This window comes from Myotis myotis, unplaced genomic scaffold (assembly GCF_014108235.1).
Source record: "Myotis myotis isolate mMyoMyo1 unplaced genomic scaffold, mMyoMyo1.p scaffold_m19_p_2, whole genome shotgun sequence".
Taxonomy (NCBI): Eukaryota; Metazoa; Chordata; class Mammalia; order Chiroptera; family Vespertilionidae; genus Myotis; species Myotis myotis.
In genome coordinates this window covers 149,395,582-149,419,394 of record NW_023416324.1, presented here as the reverse complement: position 1 = coordinate 149,419,394, position 23,813 = coordinate 149,395,582, and the positions used below count along the sequence as shown (strand labels likewise).

The window sequence follows — 23,813 nt, the reverse complement described above, 5'->3', positions numbered from 1 at the left end:
ATTCCTTATCTTCCAACCAAAAGCCCTGCCCTGATATATAAGCAGATGACTAGCTTTTGAAGTATCCTCACAAAAGTAAATAAAATTGGAATTCTCCTTTAGAATTGCCACCCAGCTGGAATCTGGCCCTGCCCTCTGGCTCTTGCCTAGTCTTTTGTTTCTCAGGAACAGTGCCATCTCTGCCCCCAAGAAAAATGTCCCTATGTCCCTCTCAGCAACTGTCTCCCATCATTCTGACCATGAAAGCAACAGCAGCCTGGTCTGAGACATATCTCACTATGCCTCCTTGGGGGACTGAAACCAAGATGACCTCTAGGCTTGGCCCCTTCTGTTCCCAACTGGTTTCATCTCTGGTTGGTTTGCCACATTGAAATTCCAGCAAACCTTGGCCAATTCCCTCAAGTTAGATATTTTATCATTGAGGACACCAGAAAATAGTTGGGATACTGAGGATATTATTGGGGTGTGGGGGCAAGACTTTCTCCTTCACCATCTCCTGTGTCCTCTATCACTTATCTATCATCTCCCTCCTCATTTTATCCATCAACAAATCCTACCAACATGTTCTTCAAACATATTCTAATCTGATCGTTTCTTACCATTCCCCCTGCTACCTCCCTATTGCAAGCCAATATCTTCTACTAGAGGCCTGGTGCACGAAATCATGCACAGGTGGGGTCTGACCAGACCACCCCGATCAGGGCAGATTGGGCAGAGCCAGCTGTGGGGAGGGCACGCACAAGGTTGGTTGGCTGGCCCTGCCCCTGATTGGGGTGGGGAGGCCAATCAGGGGGCGGGGCTGGCCAGGGGGAGGGGCCCTGGACGGTTGGTAGGCTGGCCCTACTCCCTGGTTGAACTCCTGTCAAACTCCTGGTGGAGGGACAATTTGCATATTACCCTTTTATTATATAGGATTGCCTTGTCTATATGCCTCTTCTCCTGCAACAAGAATAACCATAGACGGAATCACAACAAAAAGTTAGCAGTGGTTTATCTGGGTGGTGATTTTTAATTCATCTTTCTCATAGTAGTTTTTATTTTTCACATTTTAAACAATGCATTCGTGTTACTTTACAAATTAGAAAAAAAACCCACTTAGTATAAAATACTAGAATACAATCTATAGTTAGACTTCGTTTTAAAGTTAATTAGACCCATTTTTCCTAAGCTCCGGACCAATTTTTGAGCCAGATATTAGCTCTTCCAAAAAAAGTTTATTTTAAAGTACTTTTTATTAGACTAATTTAATACGCAAATATTTGAAGACTTCTACATGACTCTTCTTTTCTGAACTCTTCTAAATGACTCAGGCAAAATGTTAATTATGAAAATGTACCCATTTCATATTTTATGTATCTGAAACACTACAAAATCAAATATAATACTTTCCCTAATATGAATAAAGTGAACAAAGTGTTATTTTAAAAAGTCTTCAGATGTTTGTCCAACATAGCTTAGACAATAATATTAGTATCTTAATTTTTTAAAAAAATGTAGTTATTAGGATATTTCATGATTTCAAGTGGTTCTGCTTACTGTATAGAAAAAAATTTAAATCTCAATAGGTATTTGTAAGTATTTCATTAGGTAGGTATTAAGTGCCAACCACACATCAGACTTTGGATTAGCAGGCATTAGTGAAGCCCACTAATATTCCTGTTCTCCTCCTTCAGAAACATAGCGATGTTGCTCTTCCTCGTTCCTGTGACATTAGGTATGGCTATGTCCCTTGCTTAGAGCAATCAAATATGAGAGAAAGTGACATGTCAATTACAAGTTGAACTGTCAAGGGCCATAGCAAGATTCATCATTTTCATCTTACTGCTAAGATGAGTAGCATGCATTCAAGTTTGTGGAGGATTCATTAGCCTACCCTCTACAACAAGGACACCATAGAATAGGGCCCTTGCCAACCCTAGACTGTCTTAAGCCACAGAGATTTGGGAGTTGTTACTAGGAAGGTGTTAATCTTCATTAAGTGCCTACCATAAACCAGGCTTTGAGCTAGGCATGGAAAGTATGTGGTCAAAGACACCCTTTCCCGCCTTTACACAGCGTACAGTCCAAGGGGGAAGACACACATATAAACAAATGCTGGAACAGTGTGATACATACGTCAATAGAGGAGTGACTGAGAGATTGGCAAAGGGGCATGGGGGGAAGCTAACCCAAGAGAGAGGGGTAGTCTGGGGAAGTTTCGATAAAAAGAAATGACAATGATGTTAAGTCCTGTAGGAAGAAGGGGAATCTGAGGGCTATTATCCAATGGTAGCATAAAGCCACATCCACACCTAAAATGTTGTGATTTTAAGGATATACACTAAATCCCAAGCCCATTTGGGGCCAGACTACTGGTACATCCAGTAACATCATGTCTCTGACAGAACAAAAACTGTGTAGGAAAACAGCAACAGTTATTTTTTATATCACGGTCCTTAAAAGTCTAGGATATAACACTCTTGGGAAAAACAGTATTTAATAGCCATGTATTTCCCTCTCCTAGTTAATCCTTTCCCATCTCCACCACTGTATAAGACAAGCTGTCTGGGATCTAAGGCATATGCCTGGCCTCGGGGTGATTTAAATTAGACAGCATCCTCTAACCATTTAGGATATTTTAGACAAGGATAGAAAAGGAAATCCATAATAAGGTGTTAGGATACACAAGAAAATAATTGAAGCCGGTTAGTGGGAAGACTTTGGTTTTAAGATAATGTATACAAAATGGGAAACAGACCTAAGTTAGAGAGAAAAGGTATTTCCACAATGTGCAGAGACAGCAATCCGGAAAGCAAGGCAGAGCAGATGTTATGAAATAGAAGTCAAAGCTAAGCATGAAGCCCAAACTGCATTACAAATATTTACTCTAACAGTAGAATTGAAGGGTTTAGCACCTCATGTCAAAATGGATATGTAAATTTAATTTTTGACTCAGAAATATAAGATATTGATGTCATTTTTTTAAATCCTTGCCTGAGAACATGCTTAGAGAGAGGAAGGAAGAGAGAGAAGTGAGAGAGAAACATCAATGTGAGAGAGATACATTGATCGGTTGCCTTCCAACTGGGGGTCAAACCCACAACCCAGGTATGTTTCCTGACCAGGAATCGAACTGGCAACCTTTCAGTGCACAGGACAATGCTCAACCAACAGAGCCATATTGGCTAGGCATGATGTCATTTAAGATGACAAAACCGTGTTAATATATTTCAACTTGTTTGCAGTTGCAAATGCTACTTAATCACCCAAATAAATATTATCAAACTCTGTTCCCTCTTTATTTTGGGCCAATAAAACTGTAGAGTATCAAACCACTACATGTTCTTACTACCCTGCAGGGTGGCAACACTCGGTTCTCCTCTCCACCTCACATACACTCATAAAAAAAAAAAAAAAAAAAAGGTACTTAATTACTGAAACAGTTTGCTTGGCCAATCAAAATATAATACCCAAATATTCAAAATAAAATTGGCTGGAAGAAGATCTGCTTTACAGTCTCTAGGGAGAGACAAGCGGGACATTTGCTGCCAGGAGCCGGTCCATGCTTGCTGTTTCAAGGGACCTGGCATATATGGCATACTGTTCTTAATATGTTTGCTCACCTTCTTGGCACTATGTGTTTTAACTGAGGTCTCTGAGAAAGGTTGTTTCCCCAGGTAGGGATTTTCCCCTGAAGTTAGGGAGGGAATAAAACCTCTTAACTAAGTGCCAGGTGGGTAATTAATCACTTTAACTACGAACAATCATGCTTAAGCTACATAATCTTTACTCCCTGGAATGGAGATAAGAAACGCCCTAACCTTTGAAATAGAGATTGATAGGATTGGAATCAACTGGTATAAATACAGATGTAAGAAGACAGAACGAGAAGAAGACAGAACCAGGAGGCACAGAACCTACACAGAACGTTCTCTAGAGACAGAAGAACTTCGCTGGAGAGAACATGGCAAAAGATCCTGGACTGAACCTGACTACAGAAATTGGCAAGAGAACCTGACTAGAACCTGGTGACTGAACCTGGCTGGAGAACCTGGACAGAGCCTGGCTGGAGAACCTAGTGAGGGAACATGGCTACAGAACCTGGCTGGAGAACCTGGAGAACCTAGCAAGAGAACATGGACACAGACCCTGGCAGGAGATCCAAAGCAGAACTTCGCTGGAGATCCAGACCAGAACTTGGCTGGAGATCCTGGCTAGAGATCCTGGCTAGGCTGCTGATCAACTGAACACCGTCTCCGTGTCATTCCTTCTTCGCCGACTCTGTCCACACCTTTGGGGACCCCTGGACCCGCTGGGGTTGGACCCCAGCAATTTGCAAATAATAAACCACATCTGAGAAACAGCCATGCACCATTTCTCCACCATACATACTTGTAGAAGAAAGTTACAGATGATTTGGATGGAAGGACGTTCCAGAGAATATTTAAAGGAATATACATGTTTGACACCCCAGGTTTTCAGTTCAACCTTATTGGGTCTGTTAAGGATGGGTGAAAAGTTGTACACTTAAAGGTTTATCATCAAACCTGGCATTGATTCGTTTTCCTAAAGCTTAGTGTACTTGCCAGAGCTAAGTGCATGTATACTTGTCTCAACTTGCTATCTCTTAATCCCACAAGTCAACTCAACTCAAAAGGTGGAGAATCTGCCACACAGGTGGAATTTCTGACCCTAAGAGTGACAATAATGGCTGTTGCTACCTCTCTCCTTCCCCTCTTCTTTTCATTGCCAGTGAGATCAGAAGAGTGAATGTCTGAAAAGGGGAAAAGTATAGGAGAATGTAGAACAGTGTGGACAAAAAAGGGGTTTTATGGAAAGTAACCTTACAGGTGAACTGGTCATAAATTCCTATCTGGGCAGGTCATGGTGGGTAGTCAAGCTCCAGGAATATAACCTCTTTAGTAAAAGGTTTATCTTTACCTTCAGCAAGCCCTGTCCAACGTTTCTGTACATCTAGGTTAACACACGTTTGAAATGCCTTTTTTCCGAGCCTTAGAAGCAAAATCACCCTCAAAAGAATATATAATCTTATTTTATTTTATTGATTTCAGAGAGGAAGGGAGAGGGAGAGAGAGAGATGGAAACATCAACACTGAGAGAAAATCATTGATCGGCTGTCTCCTGCACACCCTCTACTGGGGATCGAGCCCAGAACCCTGGCACGTCCCCTGACTGGGAATCGAATCGTGGCCTCCTGATTTATAGGTCGATGTTCAACCACTGAACCATACTGGCTGGGCAGAGGGCATATAATCTTAACTACATACTCCAATCCCTGCCTTGCTTTCTCCCACCTTCATGTAATGCTCCTTACATTCCCTGCTTATTACAAATGCATAAGAGAAGTTGCAAACTTGCATTCTAGGAAGCATTTCCCCACCAGTCTGTTGAGGTTTTTGCTTCCAGGTGAATCCTCTGTTTGGATCAAGTAAATTTTTATAAAAATTCTCTACAGGTTTGGACACTCTCACGTGGACAACCACATAACCTGCCTTGAGTGAGGATGAAGGCGTGGCGGGGAGGGGGGAGGCAGGAGTGCACCATACAATGGAAGAGATTGGGTGTGACTCCAGCAAGGAGGGAGCTCTGCAGACAGGATGCATCGGAGACTGCAGCTGAGTATAGGAAAAGAGGAGGAGGAGCTCGACGGTGTGGGATGAGAAGAACACTGCAAGAGGTGTTGCCCAAGTGACAACCAAGAGGGGGCCAGTGCAGGAGAGGCCTCTGTCAACACGTGTAAGAGAGGAGGCGAGAAGACTCCACTGTTTCTATACTGGTGTGTTTATTTTGGGTTCCCTGTACATTTAATGTAAACAAAAAAGTCTCAGGAAATGATAAAATCACTGCATTATGTTACTGTGGAAGCATAACAGTCCCAGGGGCTTTCGTGGCTACAGATATTGCATGCACACCCACAGAATGGGCCCGCAGAGGCATCTGGTGCCCACGTGAGAGAAAAGACAACACCGGGAAGTCTAAACAGGAAAGAAGTTGAAGTGTTGAAACGTTTGGACTTATTTTCCAATAGTAAATTTAATTCCCCCAGAGGTCTTGTTACTCTATCACCTGAAATATAGCATCATCTCATGGTCATCTAGAAATCGCCAGGAGTCAAGAAGAGATCTCAGAAAGATACCATACAAAGTCCTAGTACTTTTTCCCTAGGGAAGAAAAGTACTTGATAAACTAATTTCAAGTGCCTTGGGCCTGTCCAGTGTTGCTCAGTGGTTGAGTGTCAACCCATGGTTCCATTCCCAGTCAGGGCACATGCCTGGGTTGTGGACTCCATCCCCAGAAGAGGGCGTGCAGGGGGCAGCTGATTAATGATTCTCGCTCATCATTGATATTTCTATCCCTCTTTCCCTCTCCCTTCCTCTTTCTGAAATCAATAAAAACATTTAAAAAATAAAATTAAAGTGTCTTGGTAGATTCTTTACTCCTTGGTGCAATTCTTTTTAAAATACATAGTTTTCCAGTTCTGTGTGTATCAAATAACAAGGCAGTGAAGCTGATCCCACGCAAACTACAAGTCACCACAGTACAGTGATCCTGGTGTCCCAAGAGCAGGCCCAAGAGCAAAGTTAAAAAAGATAGTATAAAATGAAGTGTTTGCTGTGTTGTACTGTATTGTGTTGGAGGAGAGGGACTCCAAGTCTGGTCAATATAAATGCAGTTTTCCAGGTGATTTATACCAAGATAGCTTGGAGAGCCCCGAATTATGCAACATATTAATTGTCGGATGTTGCAGTGTAGAGACACTCCTTAGATCACCTAATAAAGCAGGAATTAAGGACAGGGAGACTGCAACAAGTGATAGAAAAGTGGAAATCATTTGATATTGCTGGGGAAAGGCAGGGATGTAGATGACAGAAGCAAACTTGGGAAAATATAATCTACAAAAAATATCATAAAGTGATAGGCTCAAGTTTCCACTTTATGGCAGAGTTTGCCTCCTACCTGTGCCCTACAGAAGGGCCCTCGGAGCTGAGGGGCTGGCTCTGGGAGTGTATTTGGTGCAGACTGCTGCCTAGTGCGCAAAGTTCTCCCAGAACACTGGTGGTCCACAGGCTGGCCTCTTTCAGCACTGATGTTTACGCTAGGCAATGTTTCAAATAAAGCATGTCCTGATGACATGTAATTGAATTCAGACACCAACTTAGAACGGTCCCTCAGAAGCAGTGCCATTCTTTACATAAATGCTAGTGGGCATTTCTGTGGAGACCAATGGCAGCAGATGGGGCCTGAGGGGAAGCTTTTAGAGGACTAAAAGGGAAAAATGGAGAAATCTGTTTCAGCCCCAAACTTCAAGCTTAAGCATGGAGAACAATGAACACAAAAAACCTCCCTCTTCCCACTAATCCCAACATGAAAACATGACGAAGAAGGGGGCTAATCAGAAGCTTCAGGAACAGCCACTTCCTTCTCTAGCAACAGTCTCACTTCAGAAATCTGAAAGTAGCCTATTGTCCCCATCCTCCATTATCCAAACAGCATCCATATAAACCCCCAGCCCTCCCACCGCTCCCTTTGCAAACATACTTTCCTTAAACATACTTTCTTTTTTCACAAATATTTCCTTTCACCACTAAATCCTCCTTTGCCTCCTCCATTTCGGCAAACAAGCCTCCCCTCTCCATAAAGCCCCACAACCATTGGCAAACACCTTCCCCAGGCAAATATTTCCAGATCCTCTCTCCTTCAAATCTCAGCTCCCACAGTTTCTCAAGCATCCTTAAACCTGGACCTTCCCATTGTCTCAGCCTCCATCTCTACAGAACTTCCTCATCTCCTACTCACTCATCCAGATTCCCAAACTCTGGTCCTTTAACGCTTCCTCCACACTCAAGATTGTATATCCCAGTGCAGAGAAGATTAAAAAAAAAAAAAAAGTTCTGTTAGTAGACATTGTACTCTTCTTGTTCTTTTGGCAAATAAACATAGCAGCAAATGGATTCCACTCCTCTTCCTTTGTACCATGTTCTTGGTTATTTAAAGATCTGCCCATTCGGACAAAATAATTATTATCCACTAGAGACTCTTACGTAGGTTGACAATCTCCAAGGAGGATATTTTCATCTCTCAAAGCTCCCCAAAAAGCTGTTCCACAGAAATAAGTGTATTTTAGTGGCAGAATAATGGCTGTTTTATTCTTGCAGATTGAGCCTATTACAACAGGAGGTTATAAATCTTACTGTGTGTAGACACGCACATACATGCTCACAGACAGACACACAGAGACAGACACACGCTGCCCACATAGTGGTCTTTTTGTGCCTGCCAGAAGGGGACTGCTCTTGAGGACCTCGGCAGTTTGAGGCATCCCCAGAATCCGCCAGGTGTGTGGAGGTGATGCAGAGCAGGGCGGGGAGAAAGGTGAGGACCGCTATAATGTTGACATGATATCTCAGGACACTGATTACATGAGTTTCTTCATTTTCTTTTGTTTTTGAACTTCTACTTTATTACATTCTGAAAACAAGTAAAATAAGAGGTAAGGGGAAACCTTAAAGAAAGAACCAAAGTATCGGATGATGCTACAGGGAGGAAAGCAGCACAGAAGGGAGTGGTGAGTGATGGGGAATAATGAGAACATTTAATGTAAATGGAAGAAGCGAGGGCAAAAAATAAAGTTTCAGCTTGTGCCTATCACAATAAAGGAGTCGAACTCCACACTACCATTTACTTCTTTCATCCCTAGCTGTATTGAAGTCTAAGCTTTGTAAAAAATAAAAATAAAAAAATACTCCAGATGGTATTCAAAGGTTCCTAAAGTAGTCACAATCAACAGCCATACTTCAAACAAGGAATGAGGATCTTTTATTTTCAGTTTTATAAATTATTTTTAAAAAATGAATTAAGCTTCTTTGACATTTGTACATTTGTATATTTTGTCACCTTTTAAAATGTTTTTCTTTTTCAAGTACAGTTGACATTCAACACTATTTTGCATTAGTTTTAGGTGTACAATACATTAAATGAGGAGCTACTTTTAAAAGTCTAGATTGTCTTATATTAAGAACTCTTAAGAATCTTAGAGGACTCATAGTGAAGAAGGTAAAACATCAGTTATAGGATTTTAAAAAAATGTGTTCTAGTCCCTTGAACATAACTTGTCTGTATGAACTTTAGACTAGCCAAGGAATTCGGCTGCATGTTTTCTGCGATAACTCTCTTCGGCCAATGAGGAAGACAGGGAAGGGAGGACAGAAAGCAGAAGTGACCTCAAAAACATCTGGGTCATTCAAATTCCCTGCCCATATCGTGAAGAAATGCAGCCTCAAAAAACATTAAAACATACACACACTTCTTACATGTTTATGTTAAGACAGAGACTGATACATTTCGTAAATTCTTACATTACATTAGTGCTTCTCTCAAAGTGGGAGAGTTCTTTAGGCAAGAAATTATAGACCCTTATTTTCAGGGTTCTTTATAGAATCCTAAAACAGTTGTAGTTCAAAATAAAAATTTCTAAAATGTTCCCAAACAAATCAAATGTTTCAAGATATTTCTTATTCCTGACTATTGGCCTAATTCACCCTTGGGTTAAGGTGATTCTGACTGCAGACCTGGAAGAAGCCCCTCTATCAAGTGATCACCCCAGTGAAGATGAAGCCATAGAAGACGAAGGCGAGTCTGGAATCGCCACCGTGGAGGTCTTGGTCTGTGTGCCCTATACTTCAGATGCACTTCCAAAGCAGAAGGAAGTAGTGTCCTTCAAGCTCAAAGCCAATCTCAAGAAAGAAAAATACTGACCCTGAGATCACCTGGGATAAAGATGCTCCCTCTTGACACTGAGACCATCGCTCCTGGCTTGAATTGAAAGCTGAGTTCACAGGAGCAAGCTCTGGTCTTTCCACCATCCTGCCCCACCTCACATTACTGATCAAAATACACCCTCTTAAAAATCATCTTTTATTAAAGTAACATGCCCCAAACAAGCTACATTCCCCATTCCCTTACCCAATATTTGTAAGCTGGAAATAGTCAGGCATGAGTAGGCTCAAGAGAGATGAAACAAACACAAATTGGCCACATCTTCCATGATCATGTTCTTCCCTTTAACTCAAAAATTGAGTGAATGGGTTTCAAAAATACTACACAATAAACAAAACAATAATGACACCATCTCTCCATTACTTAATGGTTGATTATTTAAGGTGGATACTATAAGACACTTAATTTTTCCTTCTCCTGCTACTTACTTTGTAACCATTTCTTTTGCTTGGGAGAAAAAGGAAAAGGGTATGAATCAGCAAGATCAATTAACAACTGATTAAATTAAGTTTAATCAATGTTGGTGTTTAATATCTGGCCCAAAGACCTGATAAAGGACATAGTTACATTAGGATGTTAATTTTATTGTAATGGACATTCTAGTGCAAAAAACACTGGACAGGCTGCCGGGAACATGAGTCAGGAGACCTGGATGGGCCTGGTTCTGCCAAAATAAAGCAGACGTAAAAGCTGGAGCAAGTCTCTTCACCTGTCTTCACCTTGTTTTAGCTGAGGTTTCCACATATTTAAAAAGGTGAGAGTAAACTGGATGTTCTTTCTGCTCCAACTTTCTAGACTCCCATAGATACTGGTTAAATAACAAGAAGTGCCAGTTATACAATGCAGGAAATGACCACAGAACAGAAACATGTTGTAGTGATAAGGTGGCAGCTACCTAATTGGGAAAAGATTTCACCGGCGCTGTTGCCCATGACATTCCAAGGGCATGGTAAATTGTTCCAGCATATCAGAGTGGGAAAAAGGCCTGGTCACAGCCATGATAATGCAATTCAATATGGGTATTTGATTCAGCAGGATGTGTAAGAAATATTTTGTCTGGATCCCCATGGCTTGCAATTTCCTTCATAAATCTTAAGCTGTGTTTGAAACCTACTTCTGCAATGATATAAGCGGTGTGGCAGCCAGACATCATTTTCTAGTCCCTTCTGAATATCTGCTTGCTATGAAGCACTATTCAGGCTGGGTCTGAACTGGTCCAAAAAAATGTAAGAGATGGCTGTCCTTCACTCTTACCTGTCCTTGTTTTAGCCATAAAGTGGTCAAGAAACAAATCTGGGGGAAATCTGTAACCTTTAGTTTTTTTCTATCCTTGATGCTAATTCCATAAGCATAGTGCCATCTAGAGAAGCACAGGCAATGTGCCGATAAAATATTCTAAGATGATGAACCTTGATTTCTAGATTTTAAGTCTTAGAAAAGATTGTGCTGCTGCTTGAGGTTAACAATATTACATATTGGCATGAGCAAACTTTTTCTTCCCCTTAATTTGTAATGTAAAGAAAAGCAGCTCATCTGATAAATCAACCTATACACACTATGCAAAACAAACTATCTCTTATAAAAATTTATCCATGTAATTTAGCCTGTTACTCTCTAGTTTATTTGTCTGTTTCTTTGTATAACAAGTTTCTCCAATCCCTACCTTTCCTACTGCACCTCAATAAAATGATTTTTATACTTTGGTTTCTCTTACTTCTTGCCTCTAAAGCAGATATGGCACAAAGGTGCCTTTCAACATCTAAGAAACATCCCTAAATATCATGCAAACAACTGTGTGCAAATTAACCCCTAGAAGATTTGAATTCCTGGGTGACAGAGACAAGCTCTGCCTCATTAGATATTTATTTTAAATGGATTTGAAAACCTTGGGCTACCCTTTTCGTTATTTTTCACTTTCAAGAGATAAGAGTCACATTAATCAAGTGCCAATAAATATTTTCAGCCAATAGTTTTTGTTTTTTAATCAACTCATGTCTTCTCTCCTATCATTTAAAAAATAAAGGTAACAAGAATGACTAGACAAAAGGTGATTATGAAAAGGCTACTGCCTCTTTTATTGCAGCATCCAAAGGGACCAGTCCCCTTCCAAGAGTCATCACTTGATAATCATTTCTAAATATACTACCATGTACTTGGCTTTGAGGTGCACCCATTGGCTAGGTGTCAAAATGATAAGAACCTACCTCCGCACAGGGTAGAGCTCTGACCTCTCCCAACAAAGGCATAGTGAAAAACTCTCCTATATTGCAAGAGCCTCCCAGATTTGAGGATTCTAACTACTGCGGCAGGACCACTTCGCACACAGAACTAGAATCCATAATCACAGGCCCCGTGGCTGAGTAATGTAAATGTAATGTAAATGTGGGAGTACATATGTTCATAAGTGATCAGGCCACATGTGCACAACTTTTCTGATAATCAAAAGCTCATTGAGATAATTGCTTTCGATAAACAGAGCCGTGCACAGATACCATGCTGGTTAAACTCTCCTAGGAAATTAACAAAAACTTTATATTACTATCATTTTCTTCCTCACAAGGCAAACAGATGGGATGGTGGAGACCATGGGGTATAAGAGGAACTATAATAGAACCAGATTCAGAAGAGTGGGCTTGCAGATTCTGCACTGTCCAGCCAATTGGGTGGATTGTGGCCAAAAAATTCATAGAAGAGGATTTTTACCCCCAGATTTATTTTGTCTTACTTGCTCAAAGAATAGCTAAGCTTGAAGTGTCTTCAGATTCCTGTCCCAAGTTCCTTGCTATCACATTTATCTTAAATATCCACTCATCAACGTATGAATTTCCCCTACAACTGCCCTAATGCACACTCATTTCCTTATTTGCCAGGTGTCTTTTTTTTCCCCCAAAGAAAAATGTTTTTCTATTATGATTTACATCCAATATTATTTTGTATTACTTTCAGGTGTACAACACAGTGGTTAGACAATCATATACTTTATAAAGTAGTCCCCCACCCCCACCCCGATATTTCAAGTACCCACACCAGGTGTCCTTTTAAACTCCACACCCAGGAGGCCTCTCTCATTCTCCCTTCTGTCCAAGACAACCCTATCCATTCATGCACTCTGCTCTTAACCCACAAGGCAAGGAGAGAGAGAAAATCTCCAATGTCCTGCTTTGTACCTGGATTCAAAAGCAGCATCTGCTATGTCTGTGGAACCATCTGTTGCCCCCTTTGCCATGCGAAGGATGGTGCAGGCATCAGACGCAGAGTGTCACAGGTCACACAATGGAATTATCCCCATCCTGGGGCTGACACACCCAGGCACATGCTCCACAGTCACAAGGGCTAATGCCACTCTCCCCCATCAAAGAGTTTATTTCCTCATGGAGAAGGTACCACTAAAGCCTCACAAAAGGTCAGATCCACTTTTTAAAAAGTTACATTTGCTTGAATATCAGTTTCTAAAATCTCTAATCCTAGGTTATTCCTAGAACTACGCCTGCTACTTGAGTCATTAAACTCTGAGCAACTCTTACACCTATCAATGACCTTACATGCTAACACTCCCAAATTCTGTGATTTTTAAGTCCTCAGTGAACACAAGAAGTTCCTTCCAATCTATGGTATATTAAGCCCTTTAATGCCAAGGGCAAAAGAACCAACCTGCTGCTGACAATATGGCTTCTATGACATGGTCTCTTTGTTGAGCAAGAACACAATTGCTTCTTGAGGATCCAAATGAGATTAAGATCCCCAAACTTGTTAACAAATGCCCAGGAGGCAATATTGCAGTGAAGAGTTGGGGGCTGGATAATTCATTGTGTGTCCTGTGCATTGCAGGATATTACACAGCATCTGAGGCCTTGTCCCACTAGACACCAGCCCCAGTGGTCAGTTGGGGTTGTTCCCTGCTCCCAGCTGGGAGAACAAAAAATGTCTCCACACATTAGCCAAGACCTCCTGGGGAGGGTGGGGGAGGGGAGGCAAAATCCCTCCCTCTCCCCACTGAGAACCACTCCTATAATGTATACCAGGGCTTTAAAATAAAGCACATCACTTAACATGTTTTTTTGTTTGTTTCAAATGGGTGACATTTACACAGTTAATTATACAAAGATTATACCAAGACCTAACAGACAGTCATCCTATTTATAAAGACCTTGTATTGCTCTTGGAAGATGTACTAGTACTAAACCACAGACTTCCCAAGCACAGCCTCTCTGCAAAGGATTAAGAATTAACATACAAAGTCATAATCACAACTGCTCTTTAAAAGTATTTAAAAGGAATCACAATTTTCACAGTAATTTACCAGTGCACTCCAGAATCAGCCCTTGCTTACAGACCTCAAAATAGGGCTTTGAAGAAAATATTGAGAACCAGTGGTTGGTTTAATTACTTGGCTTTTTTTCTTCTTCTCTCTCTTGTGCAAAAGCCCGCAAATAAAATGTTTCTGAAAAGATTGCTGAAGAGTTCCAGCTTTGGTTTGGGTTCTTTATGATAGGAGTTAGCAAGCTCTTAGCCCACTTTGCAGGAGTATCTCCCACCTCGGCCCGCCTCCCCCCCCCCCCCCCCCACCTTCAAACAGGGATCAAGAGACAAGCTAAAGAGCAGCAGCTGCCAGCTGCATGAAACTGATTGAAGCCTGCAAACTGACTGAAATGATGGCTACTCTTAACCAAACATCTCATTTTTCCATTTGTGAGAAAGGCTGGGATTTGCAAACCTCTGGCTCTCAGGAGGTAAAGGCTAAGCTGGTTAACTAAGAGCAAAAACTCAACGCCCCCTTGCTTTTAAAGGAAATGCCAGTTATAAACGTTTGGGGGACTTTACAGTTTAAGTACATGTTTTAATTCCCACATTAAATATGTAAGGCAAACAACAACACACAATCAACCCAAAGCCTTTTAAGTAACTAAGACCAAGATATTAAAAGAGAATCATGAACAGACACTTTTCAAAGAACCTTAGCTCTTTATTCAAACAAATATTTACACACTGGAGGACAAGGGTATCAGGGAGATAGCCATTCTGTTAAAATAGTGGGCGACTCTAAAGGTTTATTTATCCTAAATTCAACTACTCTGTTGCTATCCTACCAGGAACTAAGAATTCAAGTGCTTTAGGGGCAAAAGGTTAACCCTCCGAAACTGTGAACTTCAGCTGAATTTGGATAATGTTTGCATCTCAGAGACATATGTCAAACGCCTAAAGAAAGCCAAAGTGGGAAGCTCAAAGTTACAAGTCCAATACTTGAAAATACCCACTCGTACAATGAAGGGAAATGTAGCTGACAAATATTTACACTAAAAGGACTCCACATTTTTCTGCCTCTTCTCCTTGCTCCACTCCCAGCGGTGTCTGGGGGTGACTCGCTGCGCACTCTAAACTCTTGAGAGCTACCTCGGAGCTGCAGAGGAAAGACTTCTAGGGATGAGGGCAGGGCCAGCCCGGAGGATATCCAGCCCCGGGCAAATCTACCGACTTGCAAGGCTGCGGGAGCAGCTCTCTCTTTAGTTGCGAAAGGTAGATGGGGGAGGCGCGGGAAGTAAGTTCGACTTCCCAAACTCTTTCAAACGGGAAACCCCAGCGCAGGAAGGGGACAGCCTGTCAGCCTTTTAATTTCCTGGCGGTGGCGGGAGTCAGCCAGGTCCTGGGCGCTTTAATAAATGATGACTGCTGGGGCTGTTATTAAACCTACCAGCCAACCTTGCGCCTCCGCCGCGCGGGGCACGCGTGAAAGGGGCTCAAACATTCCCCATCACCTCCAGCCGCTTGAGGGGTGCGGAGAACGCCATACCTTAAACTTTTGGGGAAATCCAAGTCCAAATCAGAATCTGAGGTTCTTGGGCAGTTCAAACTCGTGAGCCCCACTCTTGAAACAAAGTGGAACCAGCCAGATATTTGGGGGGCGGGGGTGTCGTCTCTGACTCCCGCGCCCCACGCCACCCAGCCGTGGACCTTCTCCTTCCTCTGCCTACAGCGACAAAGCAACTATATCCCCAAGACCCCGATCCTTCTCTCCTGGGGTATCCCAGAGTTCTCGGTAAAAGTTGCCTCAGGTCCCCCCAAATCCCGCCTGACCCCTACAATCGCTCTGTGAACGTCTCCTGTACCCCGACAGTCCCTTCCCAGGATCCTCCCAACAGGAGGTCCACCCGTCCCCCGAGAAACCGCCCAGAGCAGTGCAGCCCAGGCTCCGCTCACCCCCAGCCTGCGCTTTTGTCCCTACAGTCGGCAAGAGAAGCAAAGAAGCCGGTCCCGGCGCCACTCACCGCCTCATCTTTCCTCCGAGCCGCCTCTCTCCACCCGCCCGCCGTCCGCTCGCCTGGCCCCAGCCCCGCTCTCCCGCCCGCCCCGCGGCCCTGGGCTCCCGCAGCGGCCGCCCGGCTACTCCGAACTGGCGGAGCGCAGTCAGCGCGCCCCTCCCGGCCCGGGCGGCCACTGCCTCCTCTCCTCCCCCAACCCTCCGCCGCACAACCGGCGGCGACCAACTCCGGGCGGGGGAGGCAACGCCCCGGGGGAGCGGCCCGGACGGGCGGAGGCGGCGCGGCCCCTTCCTCCCGGCTGGCCGCCGCCCCCTCCTCACCTGGGGCGCCCGGGCTGCCGGGTGCCGGCGCCGGGGGAGCGGAGGCGCGCTCCGTGCGCCCAGCAGCTCGGGGCGGTCCCCCTCGGGCTGCGGTGGTGGGCTCCGCGCCGCTCGGTCCCGCGCCCCCGGCCCCTCCGAACCACCGCTGCGCACCCGAGGGACTTGGAGCAAAGAAGCTCCCGGGCGGTTTGCAGTTGGGGCTCTACTGCGGCTGGCGGGACCTGGCTGCGCGCCCCATCCACAGGCTTCACAAAGCTGCGCTTCCCGCAGCAGCGCAGGAGACTTTTGTGGCAGGCTTTTTTTTTTTTTTTTTTTAAATGAGCTGTAAGAAGGACGGGAGGGTACTCATCCTGGGGTGACGATTTCCCCACCCTAAGGTGAGGTTTCTACTGGGAACTCCAAGTTGCCACACCTCCTCCAGACAGTTCACCCTCCAGCAGGTACCTGATGCGTCAGAAAAACAGCTTTGCCAAGTCGTTGGGGAACGGCCTTACTTAGCTCAGGGCCTAGGATTTTTAAATGCATGCAAATGTCCTTTCAGTTATTTCCCCAGAAAGTTTCTATCTTTGCCAACATATTTTTCTGAGTTGCTGCAACCAATGAGAACAGCGTTGATGTGAATGTCCTCCAATGGGTGCTTCTGAGGAGGCGACCGATTGGACCCAGGGTGGCCCTGACTGTGGTCCGCGGGAATGTGAGCCTCTGCCAAGTTCTGAGCCAGTCTCTGGGTTTACAAAGATAAAGGCCCTGGGCCCTTAGGAGCTCACAGCGGCCAGAAAGAGCACAATGCCCTGGCCCGTGGTTCAGTTAGAGCGTCCTCCACACACCGAAAGGTTGCAGGTAAGGTTGGATTCAGGTCAGGGAACGTACCTAGGCTGCCGGTTAGATCACAGGTCTGGGCATCTAAGGGAGGCAGCCCATAGATCTCTCTCTCTCTCTCTCTCTCTCTCTCTCTCTCTCTCTCTCTCTCTCTCTCTCTCCCTCTCTCCCTCACGCCTTCTCCCTCTCCCCTCTCTCTCCCTCCCTCCCCCATCCCTCCCTCTCTCAATCTGCCTCCCCCTCCTCCTCTCCCTCCCTTCTTTCCTCCCTCTCCAAAATCAAACTTCCTCCTGTGAGGATTTTTTTTGAAGAGCACGATGAAGCGCACACTAACTTAAGATCAGTATGGCTCTGGGCAAGTAGCTTTAGCTCCCACAGCAGTTTCTTCATCTATAGTGTAGGAATAATGACCCTGATGCTGCAGGGTGGTTAATAAGCTCCTGGATAAAGTACCTAATGTACCTGACACCGTGAGTGGCACTCCTAGACACTCAACAGATAGCTTATTTAATGAACTCTTCATTTGTGCAAGTATAAGTCTGGCTTCTAATTTTGAGGAGAGGTTTACCTATAGACAGCTTGGTGTTTTATAGGACGAGTCCTCCCCCCCCCCCCCCCCCCCGCCCTGCCGCCCCCCTTGGCCCACAGAAACATACATGGATCATTCCAGCACTTAGCGCTCTAGCATCTCCCTCTTCTCTCCCACATCATCTGTTTCCCCGCTCACTGTATCATCACCATGATCATAAAATCATGTTATTTTCCCCATCTTATAAACAAAAAGCTCTCTTAATTCCACTTCCTCCTCCAGGCACTTGTCTCCCTCCCCCTCTTTTTTCTTACTGCTCATCCACAGCAAAACTCCTGTAAAGAGTTGTTAAGAAAAGCTCTTCTCCACGTTCTCTCTTTCCATTTACTCCAACCAGGCTGTGCTTCTCCCATGTCCCTAGAATTCATCTTCCCAAGATGAAACTACTCCAGCTGAAGGTGTCTCTGTCCTCATCTCACTTAAACTATAAGTAACAATTAACACTTTTCTTCTCCTAAAACTGATTTTATTTTACTCTCATGACACCATGTTTTCATGTTGTTTGTCCTACCCCTGACTCCTTTGGGGATCCCTTTTCTTCTCCCAGACTGAGGAGTGGTAAGTGCCCCAACTTCAGACTTTGGACCTCTGTCTTCTTCTATCTGCGCTCCCTCCATTAGTGACCTCATCTTGTCTCATGGCACTAAATACCATCTATGTGATGACAACACTCCAATTTTACCTCCAGCCTGGGCATCTCCCCGGACCTGTAGGTGCCGTGCAGCTGCCTACTCAGATGTCTACTAGGCTTCTCCCACTTAATTTTTTTCAACACTGATACCCTGAAATTCCTCCTTCCAGCCTCCAAAGACCCTGTCATAACTGAATACTTGCTCTGATCAGGCCTAAAACCTTGGTGTCATCCTTGACTTCTATTTTTCTTACATTTCAAATTTAATCCATCAGAAAATCTTTTTGGTTGTATTTTTAAAACACTGTAAATTCGAAATGCAACCACTTACTACCTCCACTGTTATTGCCACCCAGCTCTAATCTCACCACATCTTGACTTTGAATACCCTTGTTCTCTTCATGCTTTTGCCCCCCTTTTGGGCTGTTCTCAACACAGCACCCCAAAAGCTCCTTGTAAAACCTTTAAGGCATCTCATGACTCCCCTCTCAAAACCTTGCAATGGTCCCCATCTCAATCAGAGCAAAAGCCAGAGTCCACAGACAACACATGCTCTTGTCATTCTCTAACTTCAGCTCTGGTTTCTCTCACTTAGCTCCAGACACTTTTCCAAAATATTTCTATATTAATTAGTTTAATCCTTGTAGCAACCTTACGAGGTAAATACTGTTATTATCCCCCTTTTCTAAGTAAAAATGAGGCACAGAAAAGTCCATGATAATTCAGTTAATAAATCTGTAGAGGAAGAATTTGAACACAGACAACATGATTCTAGGTTACATGCCTCTTGAACGCTCTCCTCCACCTCTTCCTTAAGTAGGAATGACAGGGGAAATTTCTGCATAATAAATAATTCTGAACCACTAGACAAAAAATAATCCTTATCAGCCTCCCCGCACTGCCTTTTTAAAAGAAAATCTGTTGATATCTCTGTCTCTTTTACTATAGCCAAGCTCCTTGAAAGCTAGATGGATCATTTTTCATGTTTGTGTAAACCATATCCAAGACTTGATAGATACTTGATAGAAAGGGCTCAAAGGGTATTGATTTAATGGAACTTTTTAAAATGACTAAATCCAGTGAACCATCTAACTCCTGATGAGTTAGTATGGGTCTTCAATAGCTTTCATAATGCCATAGTGACCTGAATATAGGATAAATAAAAGTTAAATTAAATGTGAAGCGCAGATCCCAGCATCTTAAAATGTGTAGAATGCACTCAAAATTTAACAGCTATTGTTTTTGTAATAATCATTATTACTAGACTTTCTTTTAGTTGTGACATTTAATTTTTTTATTGTTTATTAGAGAGAGAGGAAAGGAGCAGGAGAGAGAAACATTGATGTGAGAGTGCAACATTGATGCCTCCTACCACTGAGCCCACAACCCAGGCATGTGACCTGACCAGCAATCAAACTGGCAATCTTTTGGTGCTGGGGACGATGCCCAACCAACTGAGCCAACCAGCCAGAGCTTAGTTGTGACATTTTTAAAAATAGAAAGAAAAAAGAAATGAGCTCTTTCCTTTTACATTTTCCATTTCCTGGGTTCTTTAAATCAAAGTCCCCTATTTAATCACAGACCAGAGCTACACCTCCCTCTGTCTGCCATTTCCTTTTGTCCACTTAGACATATTGTGTGGTAAACTACACAGCAGAAGTTGCTTCCCTTTTCCTTTCTCCAGGATCTGTAAAGATTGAAGTGCCTGATCTTACTTCTCTGTATCCTTCACCCTCTCAGTTGAGGAAAGGTGAAGTGCTGCACACAGTGATATATGAATTATTTCACTTGGAATTAATTTTGCTATTGTACCCTTTCATTAGCAAAGACTAGTTGGACTTGATTAACTCTTATGTCCTAACTCTGTACATTTTTTCTGTGTTTGCAATGATTGCCTAGTAGAGAATCAAGAAGTTTTTATTTACAGAGTGCAGTGAAAAGATCATGATTTTGGAGTCAGGTGGACCTGAATTTAAACCCTGATTCAGCCCCTTTACTAGCCAAGTAATTTGAACATTATTTACCTTCACTGAGAAATAAACTTCTATTCTGAAAATTGGGACTAATAACCTCAAATTCATATTTTTATGAAGCAATTTGATAATATATGCACCATGCTTTGGACAGGAGCACTCCCAATGTAGTTTTTTTTAATAAAAGAATAAATATGGCATATATTTAAGGGGAAAAACATGATGATTTGATGATGGACATACATATAGTGAAATTATTACTACATTCAAATGATTTAACATATCTCACATTATTACCTTTGTGTGTGTGTGTGTGATGAGAACACCTGAAATCTACTCTCTTATCCAAATTCCAATGTTCAATGCAGTATTGTTAACTATAGTCATCATTCTGTACATTAGCTCTCTAGACTTATTTATTTTACCTAACTGCAACTTTATATTCTTTGACCAACATCTCCCCATTTCCCCCACCTCACTGCATCTGCTGATCAACTTTCTACTCTCTGCTTCCATGTATTTGATTTTTTTAGATTCCACATCTAAGTGAGATCATGCAGGTATTTTTTGTTGTTGTTCTGTATCTGGCTTATTTCACAGGGCATCAAAAGAGTAGTTTCCAGCCACACTTGCTCTTTTTCTATGGAGCTGTTGTCAATGATATAAATCATTGTGTTGGACTGTCCTATATAAGTTTAGTTCCTCATCATAAACTCCTTTTAGAATTTAGTACTTTTAGAATTTTCTCTTTTACAAAATCAGTGTACTTTAATTAATTATCAAAGGTATCTTCATGTATTTTCATACTAGATATGCAATCATTGTTAGAGAAGAACTATGTAAACCAATGTTTCCCATCGTATCCTGGTTGCCAGGAAGCTCAGTGTGAAATTTACTGTTAAATTGTTGTACTTTGGTAATAAAGATTTTGCTTTCTATTCCTTTTTGTTTGTTTGTTTATGTCTTCTATGCATTTTTATTCCAAAAACCTTATTAGATATTTGAATTTTACTATATGTTCTCAAATATATATTTAAAAATATGAAATATACATAAAACATTAGCTCTTCAAATTAACGCCAGAAAATTAACCAAAATTAAAGTGAAAATTTACCCTATATGCTGATTTATATTCACAATATTAAGAGATTAGTTCTCCAATTATGAGAATAATCTAAATATATTTGGAACATGTGATTAATTTCTGCATCAAAATGTTTCTTTTTGCCCAGCCCCCTACCTTTTCTGTGAGTCTGTATTGGAATCAGGCAGGAAAAGGATTCAGTGGTGTGTGTGTGTGTGTGTGTGTGTGTGTGCCTGTGTCCCCTTTGGATTAACCTATCCCGGCTGCATTTGTGTGGCCCCCTTTTCAATCACTTGAGGACTCTGAATTGGTCTACTTTTCCTGCATGGCAGACTTAAAACAAGGAGTTTTCTTTGTAGCTTATCTGTTCATCACAGAAACAGCACTCTATCAGTAGTACTCCTTGATATTGTAAGAAACTCAGCTTCTCTTCTCTGTTGCTTTTCATTATTTTGTTCCCATATGACTTTCACCATCCCTCCAATTTGTTTCATACCTTAATTTCAAATTCTCCTTTAATATAATATACGTATATTTTTTCAGCCACATTGGGCAGGGGTAAGTGCACTAATGGATGTGCCAGATATAAGCAGACCTCACTGCACTGAAGACATCTGACAACTCAGAGCAGGGAGCAGGATTCAGAACATGGGGAATGTTAAACACAAAGGCAAATTTATTAGGCATCTATTCTGTTCCATATGGTGTGCCTAGATGGATGGGAGATGAAGATAAAATAAGACATTTGTTATGTCTCTCTAATAAGGAATATACTGGATAGCATATAACTGTAATCTATATATATAAAAGCCTAAGCAACATTACAACCAAACTACCGAAACGACCAGAATGGCCGGTCGACCAGTCGCCATGACATGCACTGACCACCAGGGGGCAGACGCTCAATGCAGGAGCTGCCCCCTGGTGGTCAGTGTGCTCCCACAGCCAATCTCCCATGGCACCTCCCTCGGGTAGCTAACCTCCACAGTCCCTTCCCTCGGGCCCCCATTGGGGGGGCCAGCAGGCCAACCTCTCGTGGTCCCTACCCCCAGCTGGCCAGTCCCCAACTAACCAGCCAACCTCCCGGGGTCCCTCCCTTTAGCTGGCCGGCCCCCTGATAGGCCTCAATTGCTGGCCAGGCCAAGGGACCCCACCCGTACACAAATTTGTGCACCAGGCCTTTAGTGTAATGTAAAAAAATTACTAGAGGCCCGGTGCATGAGATTCGTGCACTGGGGTGAGTCCCTCAGCCAAGCCTGCACCCTCTCGCAGTCCAAGACCACTCGGGGGATGTCTACCTGCTGGCTTAGGCCTGAGGAGATTGGGCCTAAGCTGGCAGTCAGACATCCTGCTCACAGTCCAGGGTTCTCGCTGTCTGGGATCCCTCACTTCTTACCGCTGCAAGCAGGAGAGGCTCCCACCACCGCCGCTGTGCTCACCAACTGTCAACCCAGCTTCTGTCTGAGTGGTGCTCCCTTTGTGGAAGCACACTGACCACGAGGTGGCATTTCCTGCATTGAGAGTTTGCCTCATGGTGGTCAGTGCGTGTCATAGCAACTGGTCGTTCTGCCGTTTGGTCGATTTGCATATTATGCTTTTATTATATAGGATACTGTAAAAAAATGGTATCTATGGCCAATGAGTCTTTGCAGAGGAGATAACATGAACAAGGCAGGGCCACAGTAAAGCCAAGGCAGGCTAGGGACTAAAGCAGCTGGCCTGAGTCCACAGTGCATGGAGTGGGGCATGGGAGATGGAACCCAGGGAGTCAGGACCAGATTTGGGGGCAGGGGAGTGATGGGGCTTTGAATTTAAGATTTCAAGTCTAATACCATTTTAATAATGTCATTTCCTTGCTATACACTTGCACTGGCTCCCCCTTGCCTGACTAATACAGGAAAAGGCAGCAGCTGTGTAGGAAGTGGAAACTGATTATATAGGGCTAGGAAGAAAGAGAAAGATGAGCTCCAGCGACTGAGTTTAAAGTTAACTCCAAAAAAGCACCATGGATTCTATTTCCTAATACTGTATGTTAGACAAAAGTATCCATGCAAGTCCAGGGGCTCAACTGAATTATATAAGGTCCCAGTTAAGATCCCGAATCTCTCTGTCAATTCTTAACTGCTGTCCTTTTTTTCACCTTATGATGATGCCATAGTCACAGATCCAAAGGTTCTCATTTAAATAAGCATGAAACAGGTACCTTTTGGCTGTTGAGTCATGTGTTGGACTAGAAATTCAATGACTTAAAATTCCAATGTACTGGCTGTGTCACTAGGTGCTGGGGGCTACTTGCTTGACCCCTTTGATGTTTCACATTATGGGAATATTAAGTGCATTGTTTCTCTCAGGGGAGTTGTTAA

The 23,813-nt window shown here is 43.1% G+C and overlaps 1 protein-coding gene across 9 annotated transcripts in view; it reads right to left on the bottom strand.

Moving 5' to 3' along the window:
* Positions 1-23,813, bottom strand: part of PHLDB2 (pleckstrin homology like domain family B member 2) — a 244,705-nt gene that overhangs the window by 91,762 nt on the left and 129,130 nt on the right. The window contains exon 1 of one of the 9 annotated variants that reach the window (XM_036352335.1): positions 16,799-16,891. The exons of 5 other annotated variants lie outside the window; for them this stretch is intronic. The gene's annotated coding sequence lies outside the window, so the exon portion shown is untranslated. Of the gene's footprint in view, positions 1-16,040; positions 16,174-16,354; positions 16,479-16,507; positions 16,649-16,798; positions 16,892-23,813 lie in introns of those variants that run through there. 3 more of the 9 variants (XM_036352334.1, XM_036352332.1, XM_036352331.1) reach the window with 3 other exon arrangements.